The sequence below is a fragment of the Oryctolagus cuniculus genome, chromosome 15, assembly GCF_051225735.1.
Source record: "Oryctolagus cuniculus isolate XC-2025 breed Fujian yellow rabbit chromosome 15, ASM5122573v1, whole genome shotgun sequence".
NCBI classification, from domain to species: Eukaryota; Metazoa; Chordata; class Mammalia; order Lagomorpha; family Leporidae; genus Oryctolagus; species Oryctolagus cuniculus.
Genome location: NC_142881.1, coordinates 5,234,392 through 5,253,233, shown reverse-complemented (window position 1 = coordinate 5,253,233; position 18,842 = coordinate 5,234,392). Strand labels below are relative to the sequence as shown.

Sequence of the window (18,842 nt, the reverse complement as noted above, 5' to 3'; positions counted from 1 at the left end):
CATTCTAGGCATTTCCAACAAAGGTGAATGTCCACGTACGTTTGTCAGGGACTTGGGCAAGCAAGGACGGGACCGCCTGAGGACACCACCCTGAGAGAGCCTCGCACAGAGATTGGACTCGAGTCAGGAGTGACCCCCGAGATCCTGCAGACTGGGGAGGCCGAGGCAAGCGGAGCCGGTGAATCACGCCACATCGCCTTTGCCAGTCTTTCCCGACCTCAGTCCTTCCATCCACTCTGGGGCGTGCAGTGCCCTTTGGTTTGTATCTTTAGAGCCCTGGGCACCGCAGTCAGGCTTTGCAGCCATGTTGGGCAGCTCCGTGCTGCTTTCTGAGCTCTTCCTGGCTGTGAGGCCACAGCAGACGCTTTGATCTGGCCCCTGGTGCAGGTGCACACCAGCAGGCCACTGGCAGCGGGCTCAAGCCTGCTCCTCAGGGAAGTGTTTGCCTGATGGTTGCTGATGACTCAGGGATGTGCCACAGCCCTCAGCGCATGGATCGGGCAGCAGGGCCTTCCTGGGGGAGAGGAAGAGGCGAGGCCAACAGGGGAGGGTCCACCCTTCCCACCAAGGGTGCCATCTGGAACAAAGCAGGTCACCTTGAATGGCTCCATGCTCACCAGTGTCAAAGAATGTGCAGGGAGCAGCTTTGAGCGCTGTGAGAAGGGAGGTGGTGAGAGCTAGGGAGGGGGGACGTTGCACCCCAGGTGGGCAGCGTGACGACTCACAACAACTCAGCCAGTGTCTACAGGATGGCTCCTTAGGTGCTCGCCACTCCTCTTCACACCAGCCCCGCGACACCCCTGAATGCTTGCGTTTTCCTCCCTTCCACATCCCCTCTCTTTTTAGGGGACACTCGGAAGGAATGAGACTGGGTGAGAGCCAGCCTCCAGGAGAGTCCATTGGTCCAGGAGGCTGCAAAGTATCCAGCAGGTGCTCTGATGGAAAGGAACGGCTGCCCCGACCCGAGCAGCCAGGAAGACCACGCAGGGAGGGAGAGCTGTAAACCAAGGGCCGGGTGAGCCCCGCAGCCAGCTGTGGGAGGAGCGGGGCAGGGAACAGCAGGTTCCTGTGGCAAGAACGTGGCTGTAGCATGAGGGGCAGGTGTAGGGGTGAGAGTGGCCACAATCACGCTTTTCCACCCGAGCTTCACCCTCCGGCCTCTGTGGGATGCTGCCCACGATGCCTGTGCGTGGACACTGCAATCCCACCCAGCACCTGCAAAGAAGTACAACACACACCAAAGGTGGGAGCCACACATGCAGGAGGCCGTGCAAACCCACATAAGCAGTTTGTGGGCCTTCTGGGTGAGAGAGATGGTGAGCCACGTGGGCTTTATCACCGGACAATGACTGTGGCACCTCTTCAGAAACTGGGTGGTGGGAGGGGCAGTGACAGCAGGGGCATGGGTGGGGAGCAGGCACCAGGAGCCCAGAGGGGCTGGTAGAGATAGCTGCAGCACCCACCTGACCAGGGACTCCCCGTCTCCCAGGTGGAAGTGACCACTCGAGGATGGCTCCCAGGGTTTCAGTTAGAGCAACCCATCTGCTTGATGACTAAGTTTGTATCACTTGGAGCTAGGTGGCAGGGACACAAAGATACGAAGTGAGCTCAGAGTCCAGAGGGAGCGCCAGGTACATATGGCCTCTCAGTGCCAGGACCAAGGTTGGCACGGGGAAGGGGAGGCCTCACGGAGCAGTGGTCAGGTCCACCAGGCGAGAGGAGACCTGGGAAAGCCCCACAGAGTCACAGAACTGAAGGAACTGGAGCACCTGGGGTTGGGGCGGGGCCGTGTGGGCCTGTTGGTGGGGGAGGAAGGTGGGGCATGGCCATGTGCATCTGCCCGCCTACAAGGACAGGTGCCGCGTGGCCAGGGGTCTCGTCTCACAGCGTGGAAACATCCAGCCTGCGCTTTGTTCAGAATCACAGGTCGCGTCCACCTGTTCTCTTTCAGCAACAGCCCTGCCTCTATAACATGGGAGTGGTGAGGGCAATGTCAGCCTGCTCAGGAGTCTTCCATGAAAGTCTGGAAGCGTCCAGCATTCTAATTCACTGACATGAGGAACGAGACTGCCAGTCTCTTTACTTCCCACTATCATTCAACTACAGAAGGTTGTCCATTTTGCCCCAACAACATTACTAAGGTAAACTGTCCATTTCTGAGTTTCTGGAAAGTCCTTTATCCCCACCCCACCCCCGAGTGTCTTGCACATGGCTCATTCCTGGGCTGAGACCACAGAGTCTTATGAATTTAACTTGCCAGGGCCAGGCTTCCTTAAGTGCCTGCCTGTTTCAAAGTCAGCAGACAGACAGGTACAAGACAGGTGTGCCTGAAGCTGCTCATGTGAAATCAAGGCCCCAGTAGCCATCGCTGTGAACATATAACCACCACCCCTAGATGTGTGCATGCCAACAGCCAACAAAGACGCCAGAAAGTAGCAGGAGCCCCCCGAGGCCCGCAGGATTGTTTACGGGGCTGGAGCTGTTTTCCCTCTGCCTCGAACCTTCTCTGCAGCTCTGATTGCAAAGCTTAATTTTCCCCGTTGAATACCAATCTAAATGATAGTCAACCTCACACGATTTATTAGGGCAACGGCCTCTCCGAGGCTCGTTCCCTTCAGCCCCCCTGAGCACCTGGAAGAACGTCTTCGACATCTGCTTCCCTTCTCATAGAAACAGGATCTCCCAAAGAGGCTTGTGGAGAGAATGCACGAGGGCCACCGAGCCAGCTCCCAGAAGGGACGTCAAGTCCACAGCCCTGTCTCCCCCACGCAAGTCTTCTTAAACAGTGGCCATCTCAAAAGACGTTGAAGTGGGGTGCATTTTAGGGGCCCCCACGCTGTGTGTGTTCTGAGTCCACAACGCTGTTCCCTGTGCCCGTTTCAAAGCCAAGAAGCAGTTGGCCACCTGCCCCTGGACTGATGACACCACAGTTTTCAATACTTAAACCCCAACAGGAGCATACCATTTCTGTTCAGCTCACAAGAGGGGAGCTCCCGTTTGCTTAAAGTAGGCAAGAGTGGGGTGCTCTAACTTGGGCTAAGAAGCCCCCCAGGAACTGAACAATGCACATTATACCACATAAAGGCAAGTCAAAAACTCCTGGTTGCTTGCCTGTAAAGGGTTCTTCTGATGCTAAATTCCTGTGCTAGGGGCCAGTGTTGAGGTGCAGTGGGTTAAGCTGCAGCCTGTAATCAGCTGCAATCCCATACGAGTACTAGTTTGAGTCCTGGCTGGCTGCTCCACTTCCGATCCAGCTCCCTGCTCATGTACCAGAGAAGGCAACAGAGGATGTCCTGAGCACTTGGGCCCATGCTCCCCACGGGGGAGACTTGGATGGAGCTCCAGGCTCCTGGCTTCTGCCTGGTCCAGCTCTGGCTGTGGTGGCCATTTAGGGGAGTAAACCAGTGGATGGAAGATAATCCCTCTCTCTCTCACTCTTTATGTCCCTCTCTCTCAATGCTAATCCTGAGAAAGTACTTTTAAAATTAGTACCATTATAAATAGCTACAATAAAAACTTAAATACCTTGTAATAAATTTAACCAAGGATGTAAAAGAGCTCTATGATGAAGATTACAAAACCTTAAAGAAAGAAATAGAAGAAGACACAAAAATAATGGAAGGATCTTCCATGTTTGTGAATTGGAAGAATTAATATCATCAAACTCTCCATGCTACCTAAAAGTTTATAGATTCAATGTAATTCCAATCAAAATACCAAGGATATCCTTCTCAGCACTAAGAAAAAAATGCTAAAATTCATAGGGACACATAAGAGACCCCAGATAGCTAAAGCCATCTTAAACAACAAAAACAGCTGGAGGCATCACAATACCAGATTTCAAGACATGCCACAGGGCAGTTATAATCAAAGCAGCCTGATGCTGGCACAAAAACAGCCTGTAGAACAATCGAACAGGATAGAAACCCCCAAAATTAATCCACACAGCTACAACCAACTAACCTTTGACAAACAAGCTAAAATCAATCCCTGGAGAAAGAACAGTTTCTTCAACAAATGGTGTTGGGAAAATCGGATCCCCACCTCCGAAGGATGAAACAAGACCACTGCCTTATACAAAAATCAACTCATGAATTGAGGATCCAAATCTGTGACCTGATACCGTCAGGAGAACATAGGAGAAGCTGCCAAATATTGGCATAGGCAAAGACTTCTTGGAAAAGAACCCAGAAGCACAAGAAATAAAAAATAGACAAATGGAATTACATTAAACTAGGAAACTTCTGCACTGCAAAGGAAACACTCAACAAAAATGCAACTGACAGAATGAGAGAAAATATTTGCAAACTATGCAACTGATAAAGGACTAATATTCAGGATCTATAAAGATCTCAAGAAACTCAACAACAACAAAACAAACAATCCAGTTAAGAAATGGGCAAAGGACATGAACAGGCATTTTTAGGATGAAATACAAATGGCCAATAGACACGTGAAAAATGCTCAGGATCATTATCATCACTAGATCAGGGAACTGCAAAGGAAAACCACAAGGAGGCTTCACCTCACCCCAGTTAGAATGGCTATCATTCAAAATCAAAAAACTATAAATGCTGGCAAGAATGTGAGGAAAAAGGTGCCCTAATCCAGTGTTGATGGGAATGTAAACTAGTACAGCCATTGTGGAACACAGTATCGGGATTCCTCAGAAATCTAAAAATAGATCTAACATCCCATTCCTGGGAATTTACCCAAATGAAATGAAATCACCATATGAAAGAATTATCTGTACTCCCATGTTTATTTCAGTTGAATTCATAATAACTAAGATATAGAATCAACACAGATGTCCATCAACTGATGACTGGATAAAGAAAATGCAATATATATACATGATGGAATACAACTCAGCCATAAGAAAGACTGAGATCCTGTCTTTTGCAACAAAATGGATGCAACTAGAAACCATTAAGCCAGTCCCCCAAAAGACAAATATCATCTGTTTTCTCTGAGATGTGGCAGTTAATGTAGAATGCAAAAAATGTATAGGAATGAAACAGGTATCTAGAGATTTGATTATTTCAGCCCTTGTTTATTCTCCTGTGGAACTGTAGTCTTTCCTGTTGAATATTATGGTTAGTGGTGCATTAAGCCTGTGATTATAGAGTGGAATGAAAGTATGTTTCTGTAATAGTTAGGAAAGAAGAAGGAAGATTGAGGGAGGGAAAAAGGAAGGGAGGAAAGTACGGTTATCTTCTTAGAATTGCACCTATGAAACACACATTCTCTTTATATTAATACAAATTTAAAAACAAAACAAAAAATATATCTTGTGCTGGATAAACACAGTGCTTCCAACCTCACTCCTAGCTTCCGTGGACTCTCGCCCTGAGTGACAGCTGCCCATGCTAGCAGCTTAGTCTAGGGGACTAGACGTTGAAGTTGCTACACAAAAGATGTTGTAAATATCGAAATGGCCCTTGGAAGAAGAAAGGTTGCCCAGCCCTGTGCCTGGAGGACAAAGAATGTCTCTTCTCCTTCCCTACGGCCAACGGCACCAAACGCTGACTATTTCTACTTATTGGCTGCTTACTTACTCATAGAGACAGCCAGCCAGGAGCAAAGGGGTCCAGGGATCTCCATGAGTCCCCCATAGGAGCCATGGGCCCCCTGAGGAAGACTGGATTGTACCACTTCCTAACCAGATCCCCAGTCCTGCCAGGGGCCTGTGCAACAGCCCCAAGATGTACCAGTTGTGTCCACTCTGGTGTGGGTGGGATCAGAGACTCTCAGGCCACCCAGACCCCTCCTTGAGACCAAAGCTCCCAAAGGGAAGCTTTGCAAAGGGCCCCTGGTGGTTACTAAACGTGCGTCTCCCCCAGAGAGCTCTGCCGGGCTGGCAGGGATGCTGGCATCTTCTGCAAGGAGCTCCCTGCTGATGCGGAAGGCAGCTCTGCTCAGCCCCTAGGATTTAATGACCCCAATTCTCAGTGACCACTAAATAGGACAGGAAATTCAGTTTCTTTCCGCTTACTTAAAAATAATGAGTGTTAGTAAATTGAACATGATGCTTTTATGGTGTCCTCATGGTGACTCCCGTGGCTTGCCTGCTCCTCGCTGACATGGGAAAGTTGTCTTATGGCTCAGCGTGAAGACTCCCAATCAGTGTGGGCCTCTGCTCTGTGTCTGTGCCCTGCACAAACTCCCTGAGGTCTGTGAGGCCTGGTCCCTCCCCTGCCCAGTGAGAGAAGAGAATCTGCTCTCACGTTCTTGGAGGAACCCGTGGGAATGGTCCCCACAAAGTGGAGAAGCCCCAGGTGCCATCTGTGCTCACCACCACCATTCGCCAGCTGCTCTCCTCCACATGGGACCCCCGGCCTCCTGAGTCAGGTTCTGGTTCACCCTCACAACCACCAGGAGGACGGAGCTCTCTCCTCCCTACAGGTGAGGAAGAGGAGGTCTCGTGATTAAGTCCCTGACGCTCGGGTCTCCAGGTCAATACGTAAGAGACCAGAGGGTTGAGCACTGAGAGGATCAGCAGGGGTTCTGTTCTCTGCTGCACACGGAAGGCTGCGGTTCTCAGAGCGGGGCTGGTGTCCTCCTCATTCACCTGATGCCAGCTCTGCATGGCTCCTGCTCACCTTCCAGTCCCGGAGCCCGCAGCCCCAGCGTCACCTGGGACCTTGCCACAAATGCAAACTCTTGGTCCCCACCCCATGTCATCTGAACAGGAATTCTGGGCCAGGTCTACAATTGGAGTCATCACAAGGCCTCCAGATGATCCCAACCTCTCCCTCAGTGTGATGACCCCTGGCACCTTCATAGGGGCAGCCAGAAGGTGAGGAGCAGGGCCAGGTCCCTGCCTGGGATTCGGGGCCTTGAGGGAGGACTGCCTCGAGATGCGGCTTGCACTTGAGATCAGCAACAGAGGATGCTGTCGCAGTAAGAAGTCCGTGCAATATTTGGAACATATTCTAAAAAAGCAATCACCGATGCAAATGCAAATCCAGCCGGGCATCCTACATATTCGTCTGATACATCTGGCAACCCTACTTTGATTGTCTAGAGAATCTCCCGAGGCCAAGGCAACAAGGGGTCAGGTCCCAGCCTCAGGGGTCCCCGCGTCTTAGACTGAAGCCGCCGCATTGCAGGTAGCAGTGGGGAAGCTGAGCACCTGCCCCTACTCAGTCAATGGTCTGGTGGTCTGTGACTTCTCTGAGCCATTGTCTTGGCTCACTGGTATGGACAAGCCCTCTTCCCTGGACCCCTGCCATTATGCTGGATTTTTTTTCTTGTCCGTGGTCATCTCATATTGTAACATTTGCAAAGCGTTTTTCAAAGAGAACAAGATTGGCTCCTCTTCCTCTGGAGGATCTTTTTCTGGGTACCAACACGGTGGCATTGGTACAGCCGTCAGGACAGCCCCATTGGAGAAAGCTCTGGGCAGGGCCTGTCACCAGGCAGGTGTCCAGCGAGGCAAAGCCAGCCACAGACGAAACAGGCACAATGCCCCCACTGCCTCCCGGAGTCGCTGGGACACCAGCCATCACTTCCTGGCGTTGCTAGACCAAAGCTACGCAGATAGCAAGAGACAGACCAATTTCTCACAGTCACAGTTTCTACGGCTAACTGAAAAACTCCAGTTGGGTTTCTTCAGCAGGCATGGCAGATACATAAGCAAACATTCTTAGGAAAATGTTACCCAAATGGACTCTGAAGAATTAGACAACAGAATCCCAATGTCAAGAAAGTTTAGAGAAAACAAATTTAAGCAGGTTTCTTGCTTCAGAACTTTTCAGCAGCCTTAACATGTATCGAGCATTGAAACCTTCCAAGAGAATGTGGTACAGTGTGTCACACGCAGCAGGAAGTTTCTCCAGGGAACCCGAAGGGACTCACCCTCCTCTGGGATGTGCTGTGAGTAGTGCTTTGCTAGATGATACTGGAAAGAAAAGTGAGATTACGCTGGGATGCCAGCAGTTAATTAGTTCCCAGTTTTCAAATTATTTGTACCTGTTGGGTAGGAGTTAGTGGGTATATATAAAAAGAAAATCTAATATATGTCTCCCTATCTTATTAAAAATGTGTGCTTGCCTTTATCAACATAGCAATGGGGGTACCTGTGCCTGGGCACCCAGGAGCCCAGACTCTGTGATTCCTCCACATGCCTGTGCTTTGAACCCTGGTACCACGGCTACTCCGTGCAACATATCCTGTTTAAGTGTCACCATTACCGTGAGCACACCCATAAGCCAGAACTAGTACCACGAGAACTCACCTTGGCCATGACTTCCCTGGTGGTAGAAAGAAGAGATCAGGAGGACCCTAGCTGTCCTTGCTGTTACTGTGGACACGGTCCACTGAGGACACCTGCCATCACCTCTAGTGGCAACCTCAGCTCAGAGATGCAGAGACTATGATCCTGCACTCTCACGGACCCTCACCCACATGCTGACCCCACACCCACCTCATCCACACAGTGACCCACACCCACCTCACCCATACAGTGATCCCACACCCACCCCATCCATACAGTGACCCTGCACCCACCTCATCCATACGATGACCACACACCCACCTCACCCACATGCTGACCCTATACCCACCTCATCCACACGGTCACCCTGCACCCACCTCATCCACATGGTCACCCTGCACCCACCTCATCCATACAGTGATGCTGCCTCCACCCATGAGGGATTATGTTCCCTCCCCCAACACCTGTCTATAAAGTCTAGAAGAGCTGAGTACTCCATCAAATGTGCAAGGCAACACAAAACATGAAAAAAAAAACAAGGATACATTAAACCACAAAATAAAGTCATAATTGTCCAGTAACTGATGACAAAGAAATTAAAATCTATGAATTGCTTGTAAAATTCAAGAAACCTAATGAACCACAAGAAATGCAGAGGAACCCTTCAATGAAATCAGGAACGACATGTAAACAAAATGAGCTTAAGAGAGAGAATAAAATCATTGAAGACTCAAATAAAAACCATGGAGCTGAAAAATACAATGAATGAAATTAAAAGCATAAGAGTTGTCAACAGCTAAATTAATGAAGCAGAAGAAAGAATCTGTGGCCTGGATGACAGGTTATTTAAAAAACACTCAGAGCAGGAAAAGAAATCAAAGGGAATAGTGGAAGCCTATGCCAGTTATGAGGCGGCGTCAAGTGAGCTCGTGTTTGCATTCTGGGATTTCTAGGAAGAGAAGAGAATGGGACAAAAATGCATTTAAAGAAATAACGGCTGGAAGCTGCCTACATTTGGGGAAACCCATTAACAGCCGGTGTAAGAAGCACAAAGCTCTCCAATCACATTCAACCCAAAGATTACACCAAGGCATACAACTGTCAAATTGTAAAAAACTGGGTCCAGTGTTTTGGCACATCAGGTAAAGCCATCTCCTATGGGCACTGGTTTGTGTCCTGGCTGCTCCACTTCCCAAACAACTCCACGCTAATGGCTTGGAAAAGCAGCAGAAGGTGTCCCACATGCTTGGGTCCTGTACCAACATGGGAGATCCAAATGAAGCTTCTTGTCATGGCTTCAGCCTGACCCAGCCCTGGCCATTGCACCCAGCTGGGGAGTGAACCAGCAGATGGAAGATCTGTGTGTGTGTGTGTGTGTGTGCTGTGTCTTTCCCTCTCTCTCACTTTCAAATAAATAAGTAAATCTTAATTTTAAAAATTGCCAAAAATCAGACAAGGAAAGAAGATGCTATTATAGAGGAGAACTCCAATGTGGCTATCAGCAGATTTCTCAGCAGAAACCTTGCAGGAGAGGAGAGAGCGGTGTGACTTACTCAACGTGCTAATAGGAGAAATGGCAGCCAAAGTTACTTTGTGTGGCAGAGCTGTTCTTCAGACATGAGAGGAAGGAAATAAAAGCTGAGGGAGTTCCTCACCATTGACTAGTTTATAGGAAAGGCTCCAAGCTGCTCCTCAAGTGGGAACTAAAGAGCGGTAAGTAGTGATATGAAATACACGAAAGCACAGAGCTCACCAGCAAAAGTGGGCACACAAACACAGAACACTCATGTCCTAACAGTACTAACAAATCGCTTTTCGTAGCTAGTAGAAATTTAAAAAAACTATTAAAATAACCATAGCTATAAAAATTTATTAAGTGATGCACAACATAAGAAATGTAAATTGTGACATCAAAAACATAAAGGGGAAGTAGAAAGTGTATGTATAAGGTTTTGACATGCAAAGCTAAGTTGTTTGAGTTTAAAATAGCCTGTATGTCTTACATAAGCCTCGTGATAACCACAAGTCAAACCTCTGTAGTAGATACTCAAGGAACAAAAGTGGAATGAAAACACACCACTACAGAAAACCGTCCTATCACAAAGGAAGACAGCAAGAGCAACAAAGGGACGAAGAATCTCTAAAACAACCGGAACACAAGGAGCAAAGGGCATGAACAGGTCCTCGGCTCTCACCAGCTGCCCTGCACACATGTGGGTTAACTCTTCCAATCAAAAGACGACTGACTGAACTGATTCTTTTAAATGGCCCAACTATGTACTGCTTTCAAGAAACTTACTTCAAGTTTAACGACACACACGGACTGAAAGTAAAGGAGTGGAAGAGATAGTCCATGTACCAGGAGCCTGCAGAGATGAGGGGTAGCTACACTGAGAGTAGACAAAATAGACTTCAAGTGGAAACCTGCTAAAGGAGACACAACAGTCAAATTATAAGGATAAAGGTATTATTCATCAAGAGATACAACAATTATATTTGCACCCAATATCAGAGCACCAAAAATTTTGAAACAAACAACAAAGGGGAATTTGACAGCAATACAATGATGATTATTCGTAGAGACCTTCAAAACACCACTTTCAACAATGGCTAAATCATCCAGGCAGAAAATTAACAAGGAAACCTGGACTGGAACTGTAAGTTAAACAGAATGGACCTCCCAGACATATATAAAGTATGAGGGAACTTCAGAAAGTTGGTAGGAAATTATAAATAGCATTTATTTTAGTGCAAAGAGTTCTGTGAACTCTTTGATGATGCCTGTATCCCAACAGCGTAAGAAGCACTCTCTTCTCACATGGACACAGGTCACGTGGTAGGCCACAGAACAAGGCTTAACAAGTATAGATTCCAATCGCAATGATATGAAACAAGAAATCAATAACAGAAGGAATTTCGGATAATTCACAGACACATGGAAATTAAACAATATACTCCGAAATAGCCAATGGTTCAAGTAAGAAATCAAAAAAGCAAATTAAAAACTATCTTGAGACAAACAAAAGTGAAAAAGTAACATATCGAAACGTATGGGCTGAAACAAAAGCAGCTGTGAGGGAAGTTCCGAGGGACCGGCCACATTAAAAAGGAAGAAAGAGGGTCTGGCACTGTGGCTTAGCAGGCTGAGCCTCCACGGGCAGCGCCATCATCCCATATGGGCGCCAGTGAAGACTTGGCTGCTCCTCTTCTGATCCAGCTCCCTGCTGCAGCCTGGGAAAGCAGCAGAGGATGGCCCAAGCGCTTGGGCCCTGCACCCGCATGGGAGACCAAGATGAAACTCCTGGCTCCTGGCTTCGGATAGGCCCAGCTCTGGCTTATGCGGCCATCTGGGGAGTGAACCAGAGGATGGAAGACTTCTCTGTCTCTACCTCTCTCTGTCTCTAGCTCTGCCTCTCAAATAAATAAATAAATAAATCTTAAAAAAAGGAAGAAAGATAGTGTCATAGCACATTAAGCTGTCACTTGCAATGCCGGCATCCCACATCAGAGTGCTAGTTAAAAGTCTGGACTACTGCTTCTGATCCAGCTCCCATAGTGCACCTTGTAAGGCAGTGGAGGGTGGCCCAGGTGCTTGGGCCCCTGCCACCTGCATGGGAGACCTGGAGGGAGTTCTGGACTCCTGGCTTTGGCCTGGGTCAGCCTCAGCCATTGTGGCCATGTGGGTAGTGAAGAAGCAGATGGAAGTCTCTCTCTGTCTCTCTGCCTTTCAAATAAATGAAACAACAACCCAATATTATCCTTCAAAGCACCAGAAAAATAGATAACTGTTGTTGTAGAAGGAAGAAAATAAAGATCAGAGCAGAAATTAACGAAACAGACTCAAAAATAGCACAAAGCTCCATGAACCTCCGAGTTGTTCTTTTGAAAAGATAAATAAGATCAACAAACCTGTAGCACAGAGGCCTCACATGCATAAAAACAAAATTGGACCTTTCTCTCACATCATCAACAAAAATTACCTCAAACTGGATCAAAGACGCACATGTGATAGCTGAGCTGTAAACCCACTAGAAGAAGGCATCCGGAGAATCTTCAAGACATTGATCTGCGCAATGATTTCCTGGATATGAATCAAAAGCTCAAGTAAAAAGGCAAAACAGACCAACGGGACTGCATCAACCCAGGACACAACAGAGTTAAGAGACAACCCACGGAACAGGAGAAAATTTTTGTATATCATTGATCTGGTAAGGTGTTAATATCCAAAACACTTAAGTAACTCAAACAACTTAATAGCAAGAAAATAGCCTGATCAAAAATGGGCAAAAGACCTGAAGAAGACGTACAAACGGGCAGCAAGTAAATGAAAAAATACACAGCATCACTACGCAACAGGGAAATTCAAATTAAACCACAATGAGATGTTGCCTGACACCTGTTAAGACGGCCATTAGAAAAAGAAAGTCCCAGGGCCCTGGCGCACTTGGTTAATCCTCCACCTATGGCACTGGCATCCCATATGGGTGCCGGGTTCTAGTCCTGGTTGCTCCTCTTTCAGTCCAGCTCTCTACTGCAGCCCGGGAGGGCAGTGGCGGATGGCCCAGGTGCTTGGGCCCCTGCACCTGCATGGGAGACCAGGAAGAAGCACTTGGCTCCTGGCTTCGGATTGGCACAGCGCGCTGGCCATAGTGACCATTTGGGGAATGAACCAACGCAAGGGAGACCTTTCTCTCTGTCGTCTCTGGCTATAACTCTGTCAAATAATTAAAAAAAAAGAAAGTCCCTATGTGTTGAGGGTGCTGAGAGAAAGGAACCCATACACATTGTTGATGGGAATGGAAACTAATAGAGCCATTCTGGAAAACAGTATGGACATTCCTCAAAACATTAAAGATAGAACTGCTATTCAATTCAGCAGTTCTACTTCTGGGGATCTACCTAAAGGAAATTAAATGAATGAGTCAGAGATATCTACACTGCTGTGTTCACTGCAATAGCCGAGACAAGGAATCAGTCTGGCTAAAGAAAATGTGGTGTGCATGAACAATGGATTACTATTCAATATTTGAAAAGGAAGGAAATTCTATCATCTTAAGCTATGCGGATGAACCTGGAGGTCAGGACATTTAAATAAAACCAGCCAGGCACAGAAAGACAAATACTGTACACTTCCACATGGAATCTGAAAACACTGGGCCCAGAGAACCAGAGGGTCTCACCGGGAACTGGGCGGTGAGGGGTCGGGGGAGACGTGAGTCAAAAGGCACAGAGTTGCAGCTGGACGGGAGGCGTGCGTTCCGGGGACCTGAGCAAGGCTTCGCAGGAGAACAGATGAAGAGAATATGGCACACTTGGAGCTGCAGAGTAGGCCTTGGGTGTTCTCCCCGAAAAATAAGTGAAACGATGGCTATGTTAGCTGTCTTGATTTAATTATTTCACAACGTATACGTATGGGTGTGCTTTAAAAAGAGAACAAATTTATTTGGGTGCCCTCACATTGGAAATCTGTGCATAGCTTTTTTTATAATATGCATTTTTGTGAGCCTTTGACGACTCTCAAACACGTGGAAAAATCCCTATTGTGAAAAAATGACACATGAATTTCAAATGCTTTGCACTGAAACAAACTCATCTTTTCACTCCATTTTCCATGAACTTTTTGACCCGTCCTCACGTAGGGAGTGATGTACGCCACATATATATTACTTTACTAATATGTTATATACTATATATATAATTGTTGTCAACGAAGCCTTAGTGAAGCTGAAGCCAATGTGTGCGCATGTTTTGGTGGCAAGCTTCAACAACTGCTCCTTTAAAACGAGCTCTGACAACGGCTCAAACCACAACCCTCCCTGCACGACAGCCGCACGCAGGGCGAGTCGGGGGGCGGCTGCTGATCAGGAAGCCACTGTTTGTTCCAACTCCAGGGTTTTCCAGCATTTTTAGGGAACCACAAGATAGAGTGATTTACAGATGCTTAATAAACTCCATGCTGGTTGCCAGGTAGATTTATATCCTTGGTGTCACAGCAAGGTTTATTGCTTAACTGCCTTGTGGAACATAAAGGGAAATTATTTGGAAAATAAAATCAAGGAAATTGGGACATGTAATCTCTCGTAAAACCCTTTTCCTTACCACTCCAGACTCAGGGCTCTGACACTCTGCTATTGCTTTTTTAATTTGGGAGGCAGAGACACAGACACAGAGGAAGAATCCCCCTGCACTGGTCCACTCCCCGAATCACGGGAGCTGTGACAGACCAAAGCCTGAGCCGGGAACTCAACCCAGGCTCCCAGGTGGGAGGCGGAGCCCCAGGCACTGGAGCCATCCCACTGCCTCCCTGGGTCTGTGCAAACAGGAAGCTGGAGTTAGGAACCAGAGCCAGGAACTGGACAGAGGCGCTCCAGGGCAGGACCGGGCGTCTCACCCAGGCTAACTGTGAGGACAGAGGCCTGGCCCATGTTGGGTAAACTTACTGAGAAGTAATACTGTCCTTTGAGTCTGCTTCTACACAGCAGACCTAAGTTGGCCTTTTCTGCTCATGCTTCTTAGAAAGGTGCAGCACGTCACCGCGTGGGTGCGGGACCCCGACGACAGCGCGTGATAACGGAGCGCGTGTGCGCGTCTCACTACTAAGGAAGTGGCCTCTCCATAACTCGGGCTTCCTGTGTTCTTGGTGGGCTGATAAAGTAAAAATGCATTTTTATCAGATAAGCACATTAAAAACTTCCCTTGTGATTAAGATGGGGAGAACTGAACACAAACATTTATCTAAGTGTTTTATGGAAAAGCAGTGGCGGTCTGAGGACGGCACGGCCGGGCGCAGCTAGCTGTGGGGGGAGCAGACATTCTCGTTTCTGCGATGGCTCCTGGGGCCATCTCGTGTCTGCTGGGGCCCCTCTCCAGCCAGCCGCTCTGCGAATGCAACCTATGCTCCTAAAAGTAGAATTCCATTCCTCCATCGCTCCTGATTTGAATGGCTCTGACTTGGCTCTCCTGGGCAGTGTGGGTAATGCAATTCAGATTAGCTCAGAGGCTGGTGATGCATGAGGTGCAGTGTGGAGTCCCCGAGGGAGGGACTCGGTGTGGTCGGTGCCCCCGGCACTTCTTTTTTTTTTTTTTTTTTTTTTTGGCCAGAGTTAGACAGTGAGAGAGAAAGAGACAGAGAAAGCTCTTCCTTCCATTGGTTCACCCCCCCAAAAAGGCCGCTGTGCTGATCCAAAGCCAGGAGCCAGGTGCTTCCTCCTGGTCTCCCATGCAGGTGCAGGGCCCAAGCACTTGGGCCATCCTCCACTGCCTTCCAGCAGAGAGCTGGCCTGGAAGAGGGGCAACCGAGCACCCCAACCAGGACTAGAACTCGGTGAGCCGGCACTGCAGGTGGAGGATTAGCCTAGCGAGCAGCGCTGACGGCCCTGGCACTTCTTTCTACTGGAGGTTTGCCCAGCACGCCAGGTGATGCCAGGTGACTGAGGAAGTAAGAAGGCAGGTGCTCTAGAGACAGGAGGACACGCCCAGAGCCAGGAGTCAATATCGCCGTCACGGATGTTCAAATGGGGGCAAGATGAGACGGGGAGGGGGAGGGGGAGGGGGAGGGGGAGAGAAAGCAAATGTGGGGCGGGGCTGCTCCGTGGAGGCAGGAGGTGTGCCTGATGGAAAGGGGACGGCCTGGGCTTGGAGGGAAGTGGCAGGGAGGGATCTGCTGGGGCAGGGGTCAGGCCTGTGGCAGGGAGGGACAGAGGCCAGGCCCCACGGGCACCCCCTGCCAGGCTTTCTGAGCCACTGCTGCCTGGAGCCCAGGTAGCAGCACTGAGTCGCCAGCCGCCGAGGCCAGGTCAGGGGGTCCAGGAGCAGAGAGAGGGCCTGGGGGAAGCAGCAAGAGGCTGAACTTGAGCAGGGCTCGGGAGGCTGGGCAGATTCCACATCACAGAGGAGCGGCGGACGCGGCTTCGTGGAAGGGACGGGTGCCTGCATTGCCTGTGTGGAGCGAGGGAGCAAGACCCGGGAGGCTGGGGTGGAGTAAGCTGAAACCCAGCGGCAGCCCGGGATGACCTGTGGCCTCACAGGTCACCTTCGTGCCCTGCCCGCCCCCACTTCGCGGGACCCCTCACTGCTGCACTTTCCCCTGCACCCAGCCCGCTCCACTCTTCCCCTACACGGCCCCTGCTCACTCGCTCACACTCACAGGGAGCCAGGGGACTGGAGCCAGGACCTTTATGATGCTGCTTCCTGGCCCTTCTGGGGTCCCCAGTCATCCGTTCATCACAGAAATTCCCCACCCTCACCTGCACAGGTGCCTGCACTCCTGTGCACAGGCGCCTCCCTGCCCTGGGGCCTCAGAGGCTGCGCCGCATTCTCTGTCCGCCACGCTGCACAGCTGACCCCCGGGCCTCTCGGGGCTCGCTCTGGCCAGTCGACGGCCCCGCTTCTCCCGTGGCCTTCAGCTGCCGGAGCACCCAGCAGAACCTCTCCGGCCTGTTTCCGAGCCCACACTGCTTGGCCAGCCAGACCGGAGGCAGCTACCCCAGCGGGGAAGGCCTTCCTTCTTCCAGAGCCTTGGCCGCTGCAGCCGGAGCTCACTCATGCGTGTGACTTACAAACTCATTCCGCGTGTGAGAAAAACATCTGCCCTTGGCTTCCCACACAGCGCCGGCAGACGGCTGGAGACGAGTCCCGCAGACTGCAAGTCCCCCTCGTTTGCCTGAGCTCACGATTGCAGAGTTGTCGGATTGAAGGGACCCCACACGGATGTAAACAGCCAAGTAAAGCTCTTATCAGCACGTCAATACCGCAGGGGCCATCGGCATGGCCCTAAAGTCCGGCTGCAGCCGCCAGGGCTGTCTGGGAGGTGGGGACCGAAGGTTGCGATTGAACGCTGTTCACTGGGCCTGAGAACCTTTCCTTACACACACTGTTAGGCTTTCTCACTCGAAGGAATGTGGAACCTGTAAGGATGTCTGTTTTGGGCAAAACAGCACAGCCTGATGGCGTGGAGAGCAGAGATGTGTCCTTCCACATGCGCCCGTGCAAGTCCGCACACCGGCGCAGGTCACCTTGCTGCTCCTTCGGAAACGGGCAAGATGAGGTCATCCTGGATCAGGCTGGGCTCCAATCCAGTGGATGAGAAGAGGAAATCTGGATGCGAAGACCCAGACACAGGGAAGACGGACAGGAAAGATGGAAGCAGAGACTGGATGATCTGTCTCCAAGCCAAGGAGGGCCAGGCAGCACCAGGAGCCACCAGGAGCGAGAGAGAAGCAAGGGACAAGGCCTTCACTTGGGGCCTCCCCAAGGAACCCACCCGTGGACATGGTGATTTTTCCCTCTGGCCTCCGGAAAGTTAGGGAATGAATTAGGATTCTTTTAAGCCACCTTGCTTATTGTGGTTTCTCCCATCAGCTTCAGGGACCTGGGACAGATGGCTGAGGCCACAGCATCTCTGTGGAGGAGCTGGCCCAGAGGCAACTCCCAGCTGCCCTGTGGGATGTGCTCGTGACCACGCTGCCCTGCCGCACGGTGTGTTTCCTATCTGTTGACAGCAGCTTTATCGGGCGCCATCTTCCCCACTGAGGTGGAGTGGCCCAGGCAGCTCGGGGCACTGCTGCTCGGGCCTCCCCAGGGGCACTCTGGCTATAGCTGGTGTTTGATCCTCACCAGTGCTTTGAGAATTCTGTGCCTGGACCCAGATCACTCTTTGTTGGGCCAGGGACTAAACAGCCCTTGGTGAACACACACCTGTCTTGGCATGACACTGTTTCCACTGGGGGGACACTCTGCACATCCTCTTATTGGCATACTATAAAGTGCCAAGAGGAAGGCGCGGCAGGTGTTTTGCCAAATGCCTTGTATGACAAGGATGAGTCAAGTCCACGCTTTCCAGGGGCTACAGACGAGCCTCCCCAGGGCTCTGGAGGCAGGAAGAGGGGCCCTGCCTGTGGACCGTGGCAGTTACGGGAATTCTATTACAACACCCTTTTCCTGTCTCCCAGGTCACCCTCATACGATCCTGCCAGCGTTTGCTAAGCTGCCCGTTATTGAACGTGGTTATTCCCTAGAGGACTTTTACTCGGAATTACAATTTCACCTCCTGGGAGCTAAAACATTTTCCTAGGAAGATCAACCTCATTCCTGCATCCAAAGGAATAAAACAGGGGCATCTCCAGCCCTCCGGAGTTCAGCATTTGGCTTGGCGGGCTGCAAGGATGGCCTTGGATGGCCCTGCTCTCACCCTCGTCTCTCTCTCTCTCTTTTTTTTTTTTTTTTTGACAGGAAGAGTGGATAGTGAGGGAGAGAGACAGAGAGAAAGGTCTTCCTTTGCCGTTGGTTCACCTTCCAATGGCCGCCGCGGCCGGCACACTGCGGCCAGCGCACCACGCTGAGCCGATGGCAGGATCCAGGTGCTTCTCCTGGTCTCCCACAGGGTGCAGGGCCCAAGCACTTGTCACCCTCTTCTCTTACTGTTGCTCTTGCTCGTCCAACAGTCTGCTCGTCCATGCTGGGCAGCTTGTCCATGCTGGGGTCAGTTTTGCACCCTGTAGGGTGGCTGGTCCCTGGAAGGTTCCTGACAGCCCCTTCTCCTGGGAGTGAGTGTGCGCCCTCCCTCTCGGGGTCCCCTTGATTCTGGCCTCAGAGTGCCCAGCAAGAGGGCCAGCAGGAAATGCAT

At 50.2% G+C, this 18,842-nt stretch overlaps 1 protein-coding gene across 3 annotated transcripts in view; it reads right to left on the bottom strand.

Moving 5' to 3' along the window:
• Nucleotides 1-18,842, bottom strand: part of C15H10orf90 (chromosome 15 C10orf90 homolog) — a 234,967-nt gene that overhangs the window by 6,141 nt on the left and 209,984 nt on the right. The gene's annotated exons all lie outside the window — the stretch shown is intronic.